Source organism: Octodon degus, unplaced genomic scaffold (genome assembly GCF_000260255.1).
Source record: "Octodon degus isolate 3935 unplaced genomic scaffold, OctDeg1.0 scaffold00090, whole genome shotgun sequence".
In the NCBI taxonomy this organism is placed as follows: domain Eukaryota; kingdom Metazoa; phylum Chordata; class Mammalia; order Rodentia; family Octodontidae; genus Octodon; species Octodon degus.
In genome coordinates this window covers 1,262,762-1,274,561 of record NW_004524666.1, presented here as the reverse complement: position 1 = coordinate 1,274,561, position 11,800 = coordinate 1,262,762, and the positions used below count along the sequence as shown (strand labels likewise).

Here is an 11,800-nt window from a genome sequence, read left to right as displayed (position 1 = left end):
ATATTGTTTCCAAGAGAACATAAATGGATAGGTTATCCATCTAATGGATAGGTGATCCATGCAAATAAACACATATCATTTGTAAAATTGTTTGACTGTGAAGTTCCCTAATTATTTACATCAATACTTTTATATAAAATAAAGATTTAATATATATAAAAGATATTCAATATAAAAATAATCTCAAGTGTAAATTGTGTGTCTTAAAGCAGAGCTGAGTGACATAAATGATCTTAATTTTCAACATAAGTAGCAAATGTTTTATTTGGAAACCACTGTTATCCTCTGTGTGCTATAGTGAGCACTCCTGTAAGTTAGTCTTATGCAAAGAACCTATAACATTGTATAAAACAATACAAACTATGGAAAATGCACACACAATACACAGTATTATTGCAAATTACCACAAATCTGTTTCATAAGGGACTCTATGTTGCTCTTCATGATAATTTAAAAGGCACATATTTATTATTCATTTGACTCATTTTAAAATTAATTTTATTGAGAAAGAAATAGCAATGAGTCAGTTTCAAAGCAGGTTAGTAGGATAGTTACAATAATTAATACATTGCATACTGATGTCTTCATAGTAGCTATTCATAGCACAAGATGCAGACATGATATCTTGTCAAAACACTATTAGTACAAATTTTTCTTGTCATTGAACTAGGAGAAAGTAGCTGTATATCTACCCTAACTATTTTGTGTATACAGATACATATATTTTTTTTTCACTAAAAATGGTCCTTCATTTATATCCCCATTTTTTGGTTAGTCAGATACAAAAGTTATATTTTTTGTACTATATGTCTTGCTTTATCTTGGTCTTAGCCATCCAGCAGAAAAGTATAAAAATTAGGTATAAAAAGTAAAGTCATATTAATATACTGAGCTGTAAAAGGCTCAAGTCAACAACTTCTGACATTGGCAGTCCTGTGGATAACCCACTACAATATGGACTACTGAACTATGTTGGATTATTTTGTTGGATTATTTTGCTGAATTCACATACCTACAATATTTGAATGGCAATGCAACACCCATCTCTGACAAAACTATTCATTTGACTCTAATATGACCTTTTGTTCAGTGCACACTGGATTTTAAAAAGAAAATAATATTATTACACTATCAATTGTTCTTTGTAACTAAAAAGCCATATATCATTTTTAGGACATTTTCTAATTTAATACAAGCATTTTTCACATTATTTTTGTAATTAACTTTTATTGAGTTCAGTTTCATCATGTTACTTAGTTTTCTTAATTAAAATATTGGTTTGACTCAAAACAAATTAGAGGTGGACCATTAAAATGTACTTTTCATTCTACCATAAATTTACTATACTCAATGGCTACATTATACATTGATCAATCTCTCATTAGAAGGATTTAAAAGATTGTTTATGCTATTTTATACCAATTTAAGAAAAATATACTAAAGTATCCTTACCATGAACATATAATACAATATGTTTCACATCTCAATGATGAAGATTGATATTTCTTTATGATCAATATTACCTTTTCTACAAAGCTCATTTTTGTAATTAAATGATGATTTAATACTTGAAAACTAATGACTAAAAGTCCCCTAGTCATATAAATAAAATAATTGTCTCTGAATAACAGCAGAAGTTTTAGTTATAAGAAATGATGTTGTCCATGTCATTTTCTATGTGGTTCTCTTACAAATTAACCAATTCTAATAGAATGTTAAATTATGCATAGTTCATATCTATGAATGTGTATTTTGCATAGTTTATATTGTTTTATACAATGTTATAGGTTCTTTGCATAATACTAACTTACAGGAGTGCTCACTATAGCAGATGGACAGAGGATAACAGCAGTTTCCAAAGAAAAGGTTTGCTGCTTATATTGAGAATTAACACATCTATGTATGTATGCATGCAAGATGTTTTATGTAGATACTTAATAATAAATGCCATTCTGTCTAGTGTTATAAGCATTTTGAATTCCAAAGGTTCCTAAATTTCACTCCACTTTGCCAACTTAAATAAGTAATAACATGACCCTTTTTTCACATAACATCTAATCTTCCCTCTCACTTCAAATTGATATTCTAACTTGTTTTCTAAAAGATTGTATATTCTTACATTTTTGTGGTGGCCACGACTGCCAGGCTTTGACGAGAAATTCAATACCTTACTCTGAAAATAATCACAGAAATATAGAAATGCATAACAATGTGGAGAGTACTTATTCTTATTTTCGATTCAGTGAATTATATCCTTGAATATTAGCATAATTCTATCCCCCATCTAATGCTATAAAATCTAGGCATCCAGGTTCTTTTTCTTGCCTACCCTGAGAAGATTTTCATGTTCTCTGTAAGAGGTCCTGTCTATTGGAATGTCAGTGCACCATACACAGAATTTCTGAGTCATGGTTGAATTTTTACATCTAGTGATTTATGTTTACGCTACCTCATATTCCCTTTTGTGAAGTATTTTCTGATGAAGAGAAAAAGACTGAAAAGCATGTCCAAGCCATCATTTTTACCAGCAGTCCACCCTACATTGGTTCCTTTGGCTCTGGCACAGTTTACAGCTCTCAATGTCTAACCAATCTCTCGGTCGCATAGCGTCACACCTAGCCCCAGTGTTTCATATAATTATTCTAGGTTATTTCTTACTGGTGCCCATTCACAGTTTCATAAGGTGCACAAACAAGAGGAAAATTATATACCCATTGGTGGATCAATAAATGAAGGACATTCTGTAGACTTTCAAATATATTACTGTCTTTATTCACAGATCGAGACCCTACTTAACTATGCAATATTATTAGACTGTAGGAAAAAAATGGACTCCTTAGAGGTTTGGACTTCTTAGAGGCTTTTGAGATTAAAATGTCTCACACTTTCATTTTTTCAGTTATTTAAAATCAAATATTAATGCCATATTTGAGTTTGTTTACAATTTCTGGGATAACTACTTATTGTCTCCTCAAAATACCATGAGATTAAGAAGCTGGTTTCCAAATTCAAGCAAATCCAGTTTGCAAGACAATTATTGCAAGACCATAAGTTTTATGGTCTGAAAAGCTTAGAATTCCTACTTTAATATTCCTCTGACAATACTGCAGTACCCTGCTACTGTTTGCCGCTATGTTTCAGATACTTACAGCAGTGGTACTGTAGAGACAAATTCAGCTTCAGTTTATCTCTGCATTTCTTTTCTCTGTACATTTGTTTACTTTTGAACACCGAAAGCAATATTTTTGCAACATAATTCATTTAGATGTATTAACCTATGGTTTTCATTTCTTTGTGCGAAACCAAACTATGTCAAACATATTTTTTTACTTTCCCTAATGTAAATAAAAAAAATGGGGCTAAAGATATAGCTCAGAGGTGCAATGCCTGACTGGCAAGCACAAGGTCATGAGTTCAATTCCTGAAAAAAAAAAAAAAAAAAAAATGCTGAAAAATAAAAAGATTATATCAGTCCTTCTTGAAATTCATCTGAGTTTTGATTTTATATCAATAAATAATACTAAAGTGATAAAGATGTATTAATTTATAAGATGTACTTATTAGTTATTATCAATAAAATATTGATAATACAGAATTGAAATCTTTAAAAATATATATTTGAATGTAGCCTATTATTTTGTTTGACAAGGTTTCCAAACTTTTCAGTTTTAGTACAACTTCTCATAACTACTTTGCTGAATTTATAACCTCAACATGGCAGGAAACTCAAGGTGAACCAGTGAGTTCTGCTCTGAAGCTTTTGCATTTGCTGTGTAGAGAGGAGCCGTCTGCTGCTAGAAGATGGAGCAGTGAGGCCTAGGATTTGGAATCAGGGAGCAGCCACATTTTTCCACTCTCCTAATGAACGCTTTACACTTCTTTTATATGGAGAAAGTTGAGGAAGATGTAAACACAGAGAGAAGTATAATGAAGAAATATGGTTTATTTTGATATTTAAATCTCTGGTTCATGGTGGCTATTCTTAGCCTCACAAGCCACCATAGTTTTCTTCATGTTTATTTCTCATTTATTAATAAAAGTATGAATTTTTCAAATATTATAAAAATTATAACACAATACAAATATTTTACTGTTTTTAATATACATGAACTGATATTAGATATTGAAAGTGATAATTTCCTGTTCATCATGATAATAACATAAACTTCTACATACTTACTATATATTAAATTTAATTGTGTATTTGTTAAAGTATATTGTTCTGAAAGATATAAAGAAAATAATTAAAATTGAAACATAATCAAAAGATTAATTTTATGATTTTTATACATAGTTTTTTGGAATAATTTCCTTTTAGCATACACTTATTGGGTGTTGGATACAATTCTGAAAAATAATGTCACCTTCAGACCTCACATTATAGTTTAATGAAATATTTATTTTATATCCAAATATATGTACATTTACCTTTTTATAAACTAAATCATATTTTAAATTATCTAATGCTCATTAAGTCTTCATATCTTAAGACACTTTAACATTTTATTTTTTTATTTTTGTGTAATATTTCTCATTTAATATTTTTTAGGAATGCAATATTTTTTAAGAAGAGGAAGAGGCTCAGTAGAGGCTAAAACATAGTAACCATTTATATTCAGTACATGTATGCAGTATACCAATCTGCTCACATATTTTAATTCTCAGAAAAGCCATCTTCATATTTAATGTTCATTTTGTAGGTGAAGAACCTGCCCAATAACTTAGGCAGAGACCACTGGAAACAGGATTAATATAAGTATTTTAACTCCTAAGTACATGCTTTTAAGTACTCATTTTATCAAATTTCTGAGAATAAAATGCAAGTTTTCCAGAGTTTGAATACTTTGGTTTAAGTGCTGATTAATGGTTTAAACTAAGTCAATTCCTCCAGTTTTGAGTAAGCTGTCTGATGATGTGTTTCATTTTCACAACATAAAAAGGATAAATGAACTGCTAATTGGAGAGCAGGTTTTACATGCTAGTAACTGGCATTAGCATGCATATGAGTATGTTCCACTTGTACAATAACAATGTTCTTCATTTTGGTTTGGGTTGCCAGTTTTAATTGTTTAAACTATTTGAAAAATGTTGACAATAATTAGAACTTTAAAAATTGAATGCCATTCAATATTTGAATTTTTCCATATCTGTAAGTTTATTTATTCTTCCTTCAGCTTTGTGATTTAGAATCAATACGTTGTTTAGATTCTCTTGTTTGTTTTACTCACTATACTATTCCAACTATTTTAAAGTCAGAAAAAAAAGTTTAGACGATAAATGGACTTATTTCTTATATATTTTCCAGGACTGATTAAAACAAAAAGAAATGAGTTAAAATGAATTATTTCATTCTTATTCATTAAGGTTTGAAAGAAAAGCCCCATTAGGAACTCCTTATAATGCCTTTAGCTGCTATGACAAAAGTACTATGAATTTGCAATGGAATATGAACTCACATCATTTCACAGTTCATAGTGCTCTAATTTTCATTAATACATGGGAGTTTCTTCGGTAACCAATTGTGTAAAGCAAATGTCTACTTTTATTTTACTTATTACTTGCTACTACTAACTCATCAGGAGTACATGTAACAAAACCTCGAACGACGAACGCATGGGCAAGAATTCTTATGCATGGTTGGGAGAATGGCTTGGCGGTCTCACACCTGCTCCACGTGCTGCACCAGGCCTGGAAACCTGGGTGTGCGGTGCCAGCCTCAGAACCAGTTATGGTGGCTCACACCTGTAATCCCAGTGCTTGGAGGCTGAGACAGGAGGATCACTACGAATCCAAACTGCTTAGTGAGACCCTGTAGCAAATAAATACGTTTTTATTCTATTCATTTATTTATTTTTTTGGCAGAAGCAGGGATTGAACTCAGACCCTTGTGCTTGCCAGGAAAGCGTTTATTCTACTGAGCCATCTCCCCGGCACCCATATAAATACATTTTTAAAAATTGAGAAGAAAATTCTTATGCAATCTTTATTAATTAAGGGGAAAGAAAGATAATATGAGAACATTTTTGAGAGGTTTTGTGCTTGAAACACAGAGCAGTGGAGTTGTATTTTTGTTGTTGAAATCATTCTAAACAGTGCACTGGAGTTTGTTCTTATTTGCTTATATGACACAGAAACAAAGAATGAAGCAAAAGCAATGACCAGCACTGAGATAGTGAATGTTTCATTGCTCATAAAAAATAAAAAAATAAAAAAAAAAGAAGCAGTCGTTGGTGTGAGGATTCTGGATGACTGTGAAGATTCGATTGTAAGAGAGACAAACACACCCATTTGACAGTTTTATAGTTGCGTGGAGGTGCTGCACAATCAACCTGAAAGGAGAAAAAGGAAGAGAATGACTCAAAGGTCCTTCTTATATTTTGTCCTTGCTTTCTCCCTTCTTACAACTTCCTTCTTCTTTCCTTTGCTTCTTTCTTTTATATTGTTCTGAAATAGGTGGGTGGAGGTATGTTTTGAAAATTCAATATTTTATGTGTTGCATAAGTGAAACTCCTTTGTGTTCTTGAGAAGATATTAAAAATGTATGTCATATGCAGAATTATAGTTTAGATATAGAATGAGTCCATCAGCATATTGTGATACTGAAAACCACAACAGTAGCTGACAAAAAATGAAGTAGGCCACATCTTGCAAAGACAAAATGGATAAAATATTTGATGAGTGTACGTTGAAGACAGATTCGGACGTGAGGAAGATAAGTATATGGCGCGTGCCATCGTAGAACTCAGCTGTCTAAAGGAAGAAATTCTTGTGTGTTTATTGTTACTGATACATAAGATATGATTAAAAACTCTCTTCACAACACAAAAGCAAGTGAGCCAAATTACATCATTCCAGTAGAACTGCGGGGTCATGGAAGGGGAAGGCAAGAGGCAAAAGGAGAAAAAAGACAAAAGAGAGAAAAGTTGTAAGGGAGGAGGAGGAGGAAAAATAGGAGGATGTACAACATTGTGGCCCCATTTTGCTTGATTGTTCCATTTAATCCGTGCATCATTAATAGTTCTATTATTTCCAATTTATCACTGATAAGAGCAACGTGACACATGTAAAATTGGTTGTCAAAATTCTCACAGCCAATTCCTGAAGCCTAGGCTCAGACAGCCCAGCATATGACGCAGAGCACGGAATGGCCTCAGTATTGCTGTTTCTGAAATGCACAGTGTGCATTGAGCATTTGTAACAGTCTTGCTTGGCCTGGGGCTATGGTTAAAATGTAATGCTTGGTGTGATTGAAAGCATGAAAAGGAAACAGTCTTGTAAATAAGCTTTGGGTTTAAGTTCAATTTAATTTAGAGTTACTACAGTCTGGTCAGTTGAGGTCAGGTAGTACACAAGTAAAAGTTTCAGGAAGGTTAGTTAGAAATATATATATATATATATTATATATTATATATATGAATAGTTTTGTGTTACTGTAGAAGAACTTTGTCTATAATAACTATAAAAAATTGAGGGCTGGCCAAGTAGCTCAGCAGACTAAAGCACATGCAAGCAGTTGCAGGGGCCATGGGTTCAATCTCAGGGCCTGCCAGTCCAGCCCCACCACTGGGGCTTGCTGAGGTTCGCTATTGAGACTGGGCATGGTGCATGCACATGTAATCCCAGCCCTTGGGAGGCTGTATAAAGGTGGATCACTACGAGTCTGATCTAGTAGTGAGACCCTGAACACCCTGTAGACCCTTCTCTAAAATAAAATTTAAAAAAATGCTAACATGATATTCAAATGGTCATAAAGAAAAATATATGAATGTTTTATTTAAAACTTAAAATTTTATTCACATTACTTTATGTGTAATTTTTAATACCAATGTATATTAAAAATAGTCACACAACAAGCATCAAACTCAAAATGGTATGACTTATCAATGAAAGACAAAAGTTAGACAGTGAAAGACAATATAGATGAATTACATATATTGAGAAAAATACATAAAATTTAATAACTTATGTAAAGCACTTGAAGAGTGCTAGTTAGAACATGTATGCTCATATTCTGTGTAGTTGTAAATACACATATAATTTATATATATATATCTTTGTATATATAATATGTATAAATATATGATACATTATTAAATATATTAAATGTGACAGGCCTAATACAAAATGTATTGTTTACATAATTTTATATGTTTCAGTTTTAGTATGAGAAAATATGTTTTGAAAATGAAAACTGCATTATTTTGAAGTATTTATTTATTCATTTATTATTCAGAGGCAGGGTCTCACTAGGCAATTTGGGCTGGCCCTGTGCTTACTCTTGCAGCCTCCAGGCTGGTCTTGAACTCACAGGGATCCTCCTTCCTCAGTATCCAGTGTGCTGGGGTTACAGGTGGGCACCATCACACCCAGTTCAAGGATATTTTTTTTTTCTAATCGTGAGGATTGAACTCTGGGACTTGCCCTTGCCCAGTAGGTACTTAAGCCACTGTGCTATCTCGTGGTCCCATTTATTTTTTAAACATAATGTATGAAAATGAAAATTTTTCTATATACTGAAAGCCTTTCATTTACTGAGGTTTTAAGTTCTCTAGTCCACAGCCATTTTTTACAAAGGATAAACACTGTGACTTTAACCTGTACTGTCATCATAAAATTGTTGGTTTTGCTTGTGTTTTGAAGTAGAGTCTCACTCTACAGTTCAGAGTTCTTTCCCTTTGCCTTAACCTCAGGAGTCTCAGGATCACAGACTTGTACCACTATGCTTCACCCTAATATTCCCTCTTATACAAAAAAAAACTCATACTGAAAAATGGGCTTTGGTTTACAAAATAATTTATTTTTTCCACCTGCCCATTAAGTTTTAAACCACCAGTTAAAACAGAAGCACACATAAGTGCCAAGCACAGCCACTCTGGGGAGTGAAAACCATCTTCACCCTCATCCCATTTCCAGGACTCCAGAGTGATCTACAGACTGAGTCATCCTTCCCATGATCTGGGGATGAACGCAGGTGTTTGTTTATGATCAAGCAAGGCTGTCATTTCTACCAAGAGTATTGAGACCCTTGATATTAGCAAATAAATACCAGGAGGAAAATAAATATAATTTGCTCAGAAAAGATCAACTAGGCACAGAAAGGACAGAAATCCTGGTGGCATTGGCCCTTGATCCTAGTCCAGTTCTTTACCTGGCTACATTTCTGTCTTTCACAAGAGTTAACTTTTGACCCTTTTGAGGACTTTGTCATTCAATACGGGGACTATTTGTCTGAAGCTATATTCCCTGATTATGCCACTAGAAATGTAAAATTAAGAGAAACACTTACCCTATAATACGTACATGAATGTAAAGAGCCCCAGATTATATAATGCCAGCCAGAAGAGGGATAATTTTAAAGTAGTAATAAAATGTACTTACTCTTTGAAAAATCAATTCTAAGCAGAACGCTTAAAATTCTGAAGTTCAGCCTACTTCAGAACACCCCAGGTTATAAAATACTAATGTTGCAAAGTAAGTGAAGCTCATCTCTAATGAACAGAAGCCAATAGATTAGCATTTTAAGTATGGGATGACAGCATGATTGCAATAAACATCTGTAAAATTATTGCTTTTCATCTACATTAATTTGCTAAATGACTGTCATGCAAATAGCCCCAAACCATAAATAAAAAGGCATTCAGAAATCATTAGTAAATTAGAACTTGGTTACCTGAATTAAAATCAAAAAAGAAATTAAGTGTGTTGATGCATAACGTACAGTGCTAGAATATAATGAGAAGGTGGAGGTTAGTGGAAGCGAAGACACTTCTGTGTCCAAGGAGAATTTCTGAGGACGAGTGCATGCTGTTTTTAGTGGTATTTAGAAAGAGATTGATGTGTATCACTCTGCTGTAAAAGAATGCTTCACATGCTGTGGCACAGTAGTTACTTTTGAATTTCTGCCTATGGATATGGGTTATACATTGCGATTGTTGTGCTATACAGCCACTGCAGCTATAGTAACCATCTTGCTGAGAAATTGATGTCAAGAGGGGGGAAATGAATGAAAAACAGGGCTGACTGGGTAAATAGATATCGATGTGGCTCTATTTCTATGCACTAGAGGAACCTGTCAGATATTTTTTAGAATAAAATCCTTTGCAGATTGAAAATGTTGTGAAGCTTGCTTCAGTTTAAATTAGTGGTTTTCTTAAGAAGCGGCTAGGGTGATGCTTCTCAAAGATAATTCTTTTCAATAATTTTTATTTCATGTTTTTATTTCATGTTTAATTGTTTCACCTACTTGAGAATGGTAAAACTAACTTCAAATTTTGGAAGCAGTATGAAATATTAAATGTGAAACCTGAAGATTTCTTATCTCAAATTAGATTCCAACATAAATAACATATATCCTGTTCAATAATGATAGTAATGATAATCAGAGGGCACAGCATAGATTCTGTGTCAGACACATTGCTAAACTTATTAAAGTTATCATCTCATTCATTTTGTTTTCAACAATCATATGAAGAACACACTATGATTATTCTAATCTACAAAGCAGGAAGTATTGAACCAGTGTTTAATTTTCCTCAAATTTCAATGTCAGACATCTTGGAAGATACTTATATTGAATTCCATCTAACATATTCTTAACTGTCATGTAATATTTTTAAAATAACAAACTTGGCTAAACTTGAGATATCAAGGACTTCAAATTCCCTGAGTCATTTATTCCCAAATATGTGCACTTGACCAACACCTTTGCTTTTACTTTACCTACATGTCTGTGTTTCGTCTTCATTCATTTTGAAGTTAATGAAGAAACATCTCATATATTTCCAGAAAACAAAATAAAATCAACTAAATTAAATGGTTTGGTGATGCCTTTTCTTCTTGGCTTTCCTGTATTGTTGCTGTTTTAATTCCACACACTGCTTTATATTCAAACAATATGTCTCACTCTCTCATAGACAAGCGTATGCGTACCCCATACTCTGGCCATGAAAAGCACTGGTCCACAGCTTTCTAGGCCATCAGCATGAAGTGAATGGGAGACAACGGAGTGAAGCATCACCTGTACTTAGAGCTGTTCCCCATCACTTGCATTATTGACAAAGTTCTTCCTCCTAACGCACAGTGGTTGCATTTGATTTTCACAGGCACATGTAATTCACTGTGCATTGTATATGCAAGGATTCTAGGTTCCAAGCTTCTCAGGAAAATTAGTTCTCTAATTATCTGAGGTAAAACTAAGATGGTGACATGGTGCATCAGCACGGAGGCTTACACAGAGATTGTATGAGTCGGCTGTTCAGAAACTCATATTCACCAACAGAATCCTGCCAGTGAGTGAGAAGTTACATGTTAGCAAGCTTTAGAGAGAAAGTGCATTGATGCGTTTCAATTGCATATCTCCATCTGGTGGCCAGCTTAACTTAGAATCTAACACCTATTTTAGTACAAACGTGACCCACATGTTATTTTTGCTACCACTTCTGTCCACATTTCTTTCTCATACAGTGACCATGTCTCAGTCACAGTTTTAGTAAGCCACGAGCCAAATCTAGTCAAAATGGATTATTTTTTTAAGTCACCGGAGAGCTGCTTTGCAAACAAGAAAAGACTTAATGATAGAACAGCAAAAGACTCTAAGAGGGCCAACAATAAGAAAGCTGCTTTTACAAAGAAATAACAGTTGTACTTAACTTACAGATTCAGTGCAACAGATGATTCACATTTCCAAGCCAGCTTTGTCACACATAGTGACCACCTACCCATCAAAACCATGAAAATGTCAAAATTGCCTTAGTATGCAGACACCATGTATCCTGCTTTAACAAACATTTAGAAATTTTCA

The 11,800-nt window shown here is 33.3% G+C and overlaps 1 non-coding gene across 1 annotated transcript; it reads right to left on the bottom strand.

Moving 5' to 3' along the window:
* Positions 1-8,731: 8,731 nt before the first annotated feature.
* LOC111818416 lies at positions 8,732-8,859 on the bottom strand. The gene has a single exon (XR_002822409.1). It is a non-coding gene; the product is annotated as a small nucleolar RNA SNORA40 (small nucleolar RNA).
* Positions 8,860-11,800: the final 2,941 nt, after the last annotated feature.